Source organism: Rhincodon typus, chromosome 3 (genome assembly GCF_021869965.1).
Source record: "Rhincodon typus isolate 14 chromosome 3, sRhiTyp1.1, whole genome shotgun sequence".
In the NCBI taxonomy this organism is placed as follows: Eukaryota; Metazoa; Chordata; class Chondrichthyes; order Orectolobiformes; family Rhincodontidae; genus Rhincodon; species Rhincodon typus.
Window position 1 is genome coordinate 105961572 of NC_063334.1, and position 11014 is coordinate 105972585.

Genomic DNA, 11014 nt, shown 5'->3' on the forward strand with positions numbered 1-11014 from the left:
TGAAAATTAGCATTGTACATTTTTCCCATTTAAAGCTAACATACAAATATGCACCAGCCATGAGACTCTAGATTGAAATAAATGAGACTCCAGGATATAACAGCGGGTGCAGCGGGTTCTTGCTAAGTTCTTACTGTTTCTTCCCAAGAGCTTCAGAAAATTGGATGAAGGGGGAAACAAATTGGAGGGCCGCAGGGAAAGGAGAGTGAAATTAGTTTGACTGCTCTTGCAAGACTGAATGATCTCCTTCTGTGCTCTAACAATTCTATGATATTTGATCCAACAGCAAATAAATAATAGATAGCCAAAATGGCTTTTCTTAATGACCTACCACAAAACATCAATGGCATCTGAAACAGCAGTTGTAAAATTTTTGTCTGACGGATAGTAATAGTAATGTTGACAGTATGTAGGCTTGGTACTCCGAATCTCAACTTCACAACCTGATTCAAACAAAAACAAAACATATTGATGCAGTGGGTTCTTTTGTTTTAAAAAGAGTGGCTCCCATTTGCCTATCGTCCCCATACTCACTCATCTACATTGGCTGTCAATCAGAAACACTCAACTTTAAAACAGTACAGATGGAAAATTACACACAACATATGTGGTAGTCCCTAGGAATGCTGATGGGAAGATCCTGCCATGGAATCTTTTAACAGGGGTAGGTTATTGCACTGCAGCTAACACACAGTTCAGCTGACTGGGAACACTCTCCCACTCTCATTCTCACAACCTGCTATAGCTGTATCAGAAGCCTTTACACATTGCTTAATAGCACTAGTTCCATCATCTGGCCATAAAATTACATGTGATTCTGTGACCACAAAAGCATCCAATTTTTAAAGATTGAAAATAGTAAATCACACACCCCAAATTCCCAGCATTTTTTTTTGAATAGTTGTATAACCAATTTGGCTTGGGTGGCACAGTGGTTCAGTGGTTAGTGCTGCAGCCTCACAGTGCCAGGGTCCCAGGTTTGATTCCAGTCTTGGTTGACTGTCTGCGTGGATTTTCACATTCTCCTGATGTCTGTGTGGATTTTGTCCAGGTGCTCCAGTTTCCTCCCACAGTCCAAAGATGTACAGGTCAGGTTGATTGGCCATGGGAAATTGCCCATAGTGTCCAAGGATGTGCAGGCTAAAAAAATTAGCCATGGGAAAAGTAGGATTATGGTGGGTGGGTCTGGGTAGGGTGCTTTTTCAGAGGGTCGGTGTGGACTTGATGAGCCAAACGGCTTCCTTCCACACTTTACAAAGACATTTAATGGCAACAAACAGCACTTCAAGTGTAGTCCAAAGCAAAATACAACATCATATGACCATAACTTTGATCTGAGAGGCACTAAAGGAGAAAAGCAAGTGAGAGGTAGAGAGTGTATGGACAGGATACCAGAGCTGGGGGTCCAAGGCACAGCTACTAAAGTGACTAAAATTAGGGAGGCCAGAATCATAGGAGCATAAATACGTTACAAGTTTGTGAAGTGTGAGAAGATTACAGGAGTGGCACAGTGGCTCAGTGGTTAGCACTGCTGCCTCACAGCGCCAGGGACCCGGGTTTGATCCCAGTCTTGGGCGACTGTCTGTATGGAATTTGCACAATCTCCCCATGTCTGTGTGGGCTTCCTCTGGGTGCTCCAGTTTGCTTCCACAGTCCAAAGATGTACAAGTTAGGTGGACTGGTCATGCTAAATTGCCCATAGTGTTCAGGGATGTGTAGATTAGGTGAGTTATGAGGGGGGGGGTGGGTCTGGGTGGGATGCTCAGAAGGGCAGCGTGGACTTGTTGGGCTGAAGGGCCTGTTTCTACACTGTAGGGATTCTATGAGATATGCATACGTTGCACCTTGTTGGGGAAACAAAGTTTTGTTATCTTGAAAAACATTACACATTGGTTTAAATGTTTCATGCAAGACATGAAAAGCAAGAGCAAAGAATGGGAACTGGACAGCAGGGAAGATTAAAGGAAGTCAGATTGAGTTGTATACTTGTATCCCAGCGGTATTCATTCATTGGTTGTTGTTGAAACAATTCAGTGACAAGTGATGACATTCACCAAGCGTAAAGATGTGAATATAAATGTTCATGCAATGCCAAATACTAACCTGGCCAGTAATACATATAAACTTGACGCTTATTCTTCATCATGGTAACCCAGATTGGCTCTGATGCATCCCACCACATAGGGAGTCGGCTGTCCTCATTCTCACCAATTATAAATGACTTGTTTGTTTTCTCATCCCACATATAATTTCCAATCATTTGGTGCACATTGCAATAGTGTCCTGTAAGAGACACAGAGATCAGAATAAACATGAGACTTCTCTTCACAATCATTTCACGCTTTCATTAGTCTGCCAGTCAATGTGATGTTTTGTATTGTTCAACAATTACTCATTATGGACAAGATTTATTGATTTTAATTTCATATTTCTAACTAATCTAACCTATGCCTATTATTTTCTTTGAAAGTAAAGTTAACCTTTAAGTCAGTCAATTCAATTGATGGTGTATGAAAATATAAATGGTCACTGCCAAGTCAGTATGATCATTCATTGGGCCTAAGCCTAACCTAATGCAGTCAAGTCATCTGATCCACTGTCTATGAGATTTAGCACACTGTGAAAGATTATTCGGAAAAGTCTTTGCAAATTAAACATTTGCTGAACTCGTTGACTTTAAGGTCAATTGTACAACTTTACCACGGCCCTGACAGATGTGTTAACTCAGCAGAGTTCAGAAATCAAATCTGTTGGAAAGTTAATAAAACATCAAAATAGGCGTTACTAATTTCATCCTTTAGTCCCAAGAGCCTACTGTATTGCTAACACTTTTAGTTTCTTTCTAACACGTTTTCTATTCATTTCCACTCAAATCCGCGATCAGTTAACATGTTGACATTAATTAGAATTGATCTTGTTGTTGCAAAGAATACACAGAATATATCGGCAACTTTTACAGCTATAGACATTTACAGCACAGAAGAATGCCATTTGGCCCTGTTGCGTCCTAATTGTTCAACAAATATCTGATTACACTGATGACATTTACCTGTTCTTGGTCAATATCTCTTAGGCTATGGCAATGCCAATGAATATTTAATTATTGGTTAAATGTTACAAGAGACTCTGACCTGATTACCCTTTCAAACAGTGAGTTCCAGCCCCTCATCATCTTCTCCTCGACTTGCCTTCTACCTTTGACCTTAAATCTATGCCTCCTGGTTATTGACCCCTGTACTAACAGAAAACGTGCATTCCCACCCTCCCTTTCTATGCCTTTCATAATCTTATACACTTCTATAAGTGCCCCTCTCTGCCTTTGTACTCCAAAGAAAACAACCCAGTTTATTCAATCTTTTTGCATACTTCACACCTTCCAGCCCAGGCAGCATCCTGGTAAATCTCCTCTGCAGCCTCTCCAGTGCAATCACATCTTTCCTATAATGTGGTGACCAGAACTGCATACAGTACTTCAGTTGTGGCCTACGAGTATTTTACTCAGTTCCAGAATCATCTCTTTGCTCATGTATTCTATGCCTCAGCAAATAAAAACAAGTATCCCCTATGTTTTTTTTTAATCACCTTTGAAATAATTCTATTGAGGCTGATATTCATCATCGAGTCACCCTTTATTTACATGTGGAAATATCCTTAACACTGATCCAGCTCCCTCAGAGCCAGCTCTCAGAGTGAATACAATCTTTGACTCTCCTGTTCTTATCTGTCAGCCAGGCCTCCCTGATCGGACCAGACTAACAGCCCCAATCAGGGATATTATATTCTACGAGGTCCACCTGGCTAGCCTCATTACAATAACCACATCCCTCTCCCTCAGACTCTGAAGATAAAGGCTGTTTTTTTTTGTAGCTCTCCCCGGGACGTTTTCGCACCTGGTCAGGTTCCTACAATTCTGCCTCTGATATGGGCAGCGTGTAACACGCAGTAGCTTGCCTCTTGCACCTGGAGCATCTCGGAAGAAATTCATTCTCTCCCTCAGGTGGCAAAGGCGTCAAGGCAGCGACATGTGGATGTACCTTCAGAACTTGACAGAGAGGGAGAACCCACAGGTTGCAGAACAGTCGAAAAGGCAATCGAGGATTTGGGCACATTTTGCTTCTGCACCATTTGCAGCTTTCGTACACTGCACTTGCTTGTTCAGGACCGTTGCACCTACTCAAACTTTATACATCACTGGATCTGACCTCACGTTGACCATGCCTCTTACCCATGCAGGGCCATCCCCGTGGTTCCTATACCAAATTTCATCCCCTGAAGTAAACTCTCTCATTTAGCAGAGTCTTGTGTCTGGCATTGGCATCCCTGCTGCTTTTTCACCTTCCCACCAGGTCCGGGAAAATCAGATTTAACCTGGTGCAGGGTCTTCACTCCATTTGCCATTATGATGGAGCTATCCCTGTAATTGCATGACAGGTAGTCCTATAATCAAATAGGAACTGGGACATTTTGGTATCTAGTGCAGTTTTAAGCTGCTTCTTTAAGCCTGCCTTCAAAGTTTGGACTGCTCTTTCTGCGAGACCATTGGATGATGGATGGTATGGAGCTGTCCTTATATGGTGAATACCACTCAACTTTAGGAAATACTCAAATTTCCTGCTGGCAAACAATGGCCTGTTTTCTGTAACTAACACTTCAGGGAGTCCATGTAATGCAAAAGATGCGCAGTTTTTCTGTCGTTGTCCCTGTGTTTGATGAATGAGCTGTATGCATATCCATACACTTTCTGTGGGCGTCCACAATGACTAAGAACATTGAGCCCATGGAAGATCCAGCATAGACAATGTGTAACTGAGTCCAGGATTTACCCAGCCATTCCCAAGAATGCGCGGGAGCTGCTGGCGGTAATTTTTGTCCCTTTTGGCACTCTGGGCACTGCCCCACCAATGCAGCGATGTCTGCATTCAATCTTGGCCACCAGACATAGATTCTTGCTAGCATCTTCAACCTGGGAACATCTGGATGACCCTGGTGGAGTTCAGCCAATATCTGGTGACAACCTTTTGCTCGGAAAATCACTCTTGCTCCCCACAATAATATACAGTCTTCTACTGTGATCTGGTCGCTCAAGGTCCAGAAAGGTTTCGATCCTGGTTGTGACGGCCCTTTGGTTACCCCCACCCCCATTCCCCCAACCCTCAACCATCCTCACTACCAGCTGTTTTATTTTTAGCCAGGACGGAATCTTTTTGCATCCAAAGTCTGATATCAACAGCTGTGACTAGAAGGATGTCCAGAAAATTTAGAAACATTACAGACTCTTCCAATGGCAGCATCTCCAGTGCTGTATCAGCCAGTGGGAAGTGACTCAATGCTTCTGTATTTGCTACTTGGCCTCCCAGATGGTGTCCCAACTTGTAATTATACACACTCAGTATTAGAATCCACCGCTGAATTTAGTCTGAAGCTATGGGCAGCACTGCCTTGTCCTCTTTAAGTAGACCTAGCAGAGGTTTGTGGTCTGTTACAATATTATGTCTGTAATGGTATTAGTAGAACTTCCTGAATCCAGATATGACCACTAAACCTTCTTTATTTATCTGGGCGTAATTGCTCTCTGCATTAGCCAAAGTCCTGGATGCACACATTATTGGGCGTTCCTCTCCGTTGGGCCACGTATGAGTTAATACTACCCCAATGCCATATGGGGAGGTATCACATGTCAATACCAAAACTCGCTGGAATCATAGTGTGCCAACACCTAGAAGATGAAAGCTGTTCTTCACTTCCCTGAAAGCTAGAGGTTGGCTATGCAACCATTTCCAAGGCTGACCCTTTTTTAAGAGTTGATGCAAAGGTGCCAGGACAGAGGTCCAGTTATGTATGAACTTTACATAATAGCTCACCAGCCCAAGGAAAGACCTGAGCTCCAGTACAGACATGGAGGGCAGGGCACCTTTGATCACCCTCACTTTATCTTCGACCAGGTGTAACCCAGTCTTGTCAACTCTGTAGCCTAAGTAGGTCACTTGGGGTGCCTGAAACATACACTTTCACTTCTAAGGCATGCGCTTGCCTGGAAGAAATATCTATGGACTATCTCCAAGTTCTCTAAGTGCTCCTTATTGGTCTTCTTTGTTATTAGCATGTCATCTAGACAAATGTCCACCTGGGGTAGACTTTGTAAAATGCTCTCTTTCATAGAATGAAAAATTGGACAGGCTGACTATACCCCAAATGGCAATCTTGTCTATTGATACAAACCCTTATGGGTATTTATTGTAGTATATTTCTGGGAATCCTCATCTAACAGTAATTGCCAAGTGTGTGTGGCTCATGTCCAGCTTCCTGAAGGACAGCCCTTATAAGCACAGCTTTCCTTATAAATCCTGTTTGCAAGGGACTGGGTATTTATCCAGTTGCAAAAAGTGATTTACTGTTTGTTTAGAAAACAACCTGTTGAGTTTCACAATCAGTACGATGCTGCCCTCTCTGCAAACTGGACTGTTCTGATGATTCCTTCACTTTCCAGCCTCCTGATTTCTGCCTTTACTTTTGCTTGTTAGGCAAATGGCACTGGGAGGGCCTTGCAGAATCATGGAATTGTTTCCTGGTGAATATGCAAGGTGCCTTTGGATTCTTTGCTAGTCCCAAGGCCTGCCTGAAAACCCTCCGGGTATTTAATTATGACTTCACTCAGCCATTTTCTATTCAAAAAATGTTAAGCTAACCGGAGTGAATCTTTCTCAACCAATTTTGCCCCATCATGTTTGGGCCCAAGCCTTTTACTACAATCAGTGGTAACTGAACAAGCTGTTTCACATAACAGACTACAAAACGAAGGTGTACCCTTAATCTGTAAAGGTTGCCCGGTATAGGTTCTCAGTCTAGCAGAGGTCTTGCGCAAATTAAGGTTTGGAGTCCAGACCGAATTTTGTGAAACACTGGTTCCGCATCGCTGCTGCGCCAGTATTGACCTCCATTAGAACCAGGTGACTGTTTAACCAGAGCTTTATTTTGATTGGTTCTGATGTTGCTAAGCAATTGAACTGTTCAAACCAGATGTAGATGGACTTTCCAGGGTGTGCACTCTCCTGGATACCAGCCTATGAATTCTCTTACTCAATTTAGGCCTAGTGGGACTTTTTTTGCTGTCTCGAGTTGGCATACCGGCAGCAAACGCAATGGCTTGCCACCCCGGATCCTGAAGAAAATTTTAACCATTTGAGTCACAGAGTCATAGAGTCACACAGCACAGAAACAGACCCTTCGGTCCAACCAGTCCATGCTGACCATAATCCCAAACTAAACTAGTCCTATTTGCCTGTATTTGGCCCATATCCCACCGAACCTTTCCTATTCATGTACTTATCCAAATGTCTTTTAAAATGTTGTAACTGTACCTGCATCCACCACTTCCTTTGGCAGTTCATTCCACACACAAACCACTGTGTGTGAAAAAGTTGCCCCTCGAGTCCTTTCTAAATCTTTCTCCTCTCACCTTAAAAATATACCCCCTCGTTTTAAACTCCCCCCACCTTGGAGAAAAGACCCTTATTATTCACTCTTTTCTCTGCTCCTCATGATTTTACAAACCTCTATAAGGTCACCCCTCAACCTCCCACACTCCAGTGAAAAAAATCCCACCCTATCCAGCCTATTCTTATAAGTCAAACTCTCCATTCCCGGCGACATCTTGGTCAATTTTTTCTGAACATTCTTGAATTTAATAATATCCTTCCTAAAACGGGGCGACCAGAACTGCACACAGTATTGCAGAAGAGGCCTCACCAACTTCCTGTACAACCTTAACATGACATTCCAAACTCCTAAACTCAACGGTCTGAGCAATGAAGGTGTGTTAAACACCTTCTTAGCCACCCTGTCTACCTCTTACACAAAATTTCCTGAACCCCCAAGTCTCTCTGCTCGACAACTGCTGACCATTGACTGTATAAGTCCTGGCCTCGTTTGTTTTACCAAAATGCAACACCTCACATTTATCCAAATTAAACTCCATCTGCCCTACAATTCATATGCTCCACTTGCTGCATTTTCCAATGATAACACCAGCTCTACTGCTCTACTGAATTCCAATTGGGCTGCAGATAGAACCTTTAATCAGTAAAGATTCCCCAGTGTAGGTTCTCAGTCTAGCCGATGTTTAGTGCAAACTTAGAGGTTGGAGTTCAGAGTGAATTTTGTTAAAGACTGGTTCTGCGATCACTGAAATGGTCATGCCGGCATCAACCTCCATTAAAACCAGGGCTAGGGGCTTTTGCATGGTTACATCATCAGTCTTATTGCCACTGAAATAACTCCACAGAGACCAGTATCCCATTTCCAAGTCAGCCTTTATTTAGAGTCTTTGACATTGATCCAGCTCCATCAGAGCCGGCTCTCAGGGTGAACAGGATGTCTGACACCCCTGTTTATACCTGTCAGCCAGGGCTCTCCAATTGGACCATATTAACAGCCCCAATCAGAGAACTCATATTCTATGAGGTCCACTTGGCTGGCCCCATTACAATCATTACAACCTTATCTACATTACTTGATACTTTCAGGGATCTGTGGATATGTACATCAGTGTCCCTCTGATCTTCAGTACTTTCCAGGCTCCTAACGTCCATCGTGCAATCCCTTGTCTTGTTAGCCCTCCACAAGATCATTCACTCATACCTTTCTGCGTTGAATTCCATTTGCCACTGCTCTGTCCACCCAACCAGTCTGTCAATACCCTTCTGCAGGCCTCAGCTGCCCTCCTCAAAATTTAGTACTCCCATCATTTCAATGTCATCTACGAATTTCTTCAGTATACTCCCCACATCAATGTATATCACAAGCAGCAAGTTCCCCAGCACCAGTCCCTGCAGAAACAGATTTCTAACAACAGTCACACCCCTCTACCATCACCTTCTGCTTCCTGCCTTTCAGCCAATTTTGAATCTAATGTGCTACTTTGCCTTGGATATCATGAGCTCTTACTTTCTTGACCAGTCTGCCATGAGGCACCTTATCAAAAGCCTTGCTGAAGTCCATGTAGATCACATTAAATGCACAATCCTCATCAGTACTTCTGGTTAACTCCTCAATATATTCAAAAATATCAAAATTGTCAAATATAATCTTTCTTTAAAAAAATCTTTGCTGTCACTGATTTGTCCGTGTCTCTCCAGATATATTCTGTCCCTCAGAATTCTTTGCAATAACTTCCCCAGCACCGATGCTAGACTGACTGGCCTGTTTTATCCTGCTCTACCTCTTCCTCCTTTTTTTAATAATGGGACAATGCTGGTGCAGTGATTGTAACAAGGTCAGCCAGGTAGACCTCATAGAATATGAGTTCCTTGATTGGGAACTGGTGATCTGGTCCAATCAGGGAGCCTTGGCTGACAGATATAAACCAGAGTGTCAGAGGTTCTGTTCACTCTGAGAGCTGGCTCTGAGGGAGCTGGACCAGTGTTAAGAATTCTCCATGTTTAAATAAAGGATGACTTGGAGATGGGATACCTTCCTCTGTGGAGGTGTTTCAGTTAGCAGTCCTCTAGTCCTCGGCACCTCACCTGAGGTTAGAGGGGATTTGAAAATTACTGCCAGGGCCCTAATATCTTCTCCCTTGCTTCCTGAAACAATCTGGAATACAGCTCATCAGGACCTATGGATTTATCCACTCTTAAGGCTGCTAAACGCTTTAGTACCTTCTCTCTCTCTCTAAGATTTTTCACAGTTCTCCACCCTGATATATATATATACATATATACCTGCACTGTTCTTTTCCATTGTGAAGACTGGTGCAAAGTACTAATTAAGGACTGTGCCATGTCTCCTGGGTCCACACACTGATTACCCTTATAGCCTCCAATGGGCCCTACACTTTCCCCACATGTTCTCTTGCTTTTCATATATTTTAAAAAATCCATTTGGATTTTCCTTCATCCTACTCACCAATATTTTCTCATACGCTCTCTTTGCTTTACTAAATTCCATTTTAAATTCCACCCCACCCCGCAAATAACTGAACAGAGGCTGGTATCTTGTCACCAAGTCACCCTTTATTTACATGTGCACAGTACACTGGCTGTGATTAGCCAGCTCAGAGTCAAACACTGAAGTTAGGAGACTCTCTGAATCCCCTGTTTACACCTGTCAGTCAGGGCTCCCTGGTTGGCCCAGGTTAACAACTCCAATCAAGGATCTCATAGTCAATAAGATCCGCCTGGTTCCAATTATCACATCCCTGCAACTTTTGTACTCTTATATGGACTCTGCCATATTGAACCCTCATTATCTGCCATAAGCTTCTTTTTTCCTGAATCCCACTCTTTATGTCCCTTGACATCCATGGTTTTGTAGTCTTTGACTTTACAGGAATATATTTGCCCTGTATCTTTGCTATTACCTCCTTGAATGCATCCAACTATTCTGACAGTTTTGTTTGCAACTAGCTGCTTCCAGTCAAGTTGGGCCAAATCATAACATTAGCCTTCCCCCAATTTAGGACTTTAATTTGTGGTCAATTCTTATCCTTTTACAGAAATTTCCGAACTCTGAGTTATCATCACTATCTCCAAAAGCTCTCCCCTACTCATACCAGGCTCATTTCTGAAAATTATGTCCAGAACCTGCATTTTGCCCTTTTGTTTTCTACATACTAACTATAAAAGTTCTCCTCAAGACAATTTATGAATTTTGCTGCCTCTTTACCTTTCGCAGTAAAACTATCCCAGTTCATGCTTGGATGGCAAAAATCCCCTATTGCTATCTTATCATTCTCATATTTCCTACACTTAATGCCAATCTCCTGCCTTTTCCCTGTTTCCCTCTATGTTGTTTCTATTTAATGCTTCATCCTATGCCCTCAATTGAACATTCCTCTAATACATTTCCAAGTACTGTATTCCAGACCCAAACTACTAGCTGCATGAAAACAATTTCTTCTCACTTCAGAGATAGTAAGAACTGCCAGTGCTGGAGTCAGAGATAACACAGTGTGGAGCTGGAGGAGCACAGCAGGCCAGGCAGCATCAGAGGAGCAGGAAAGTTGACATTTCAGGTC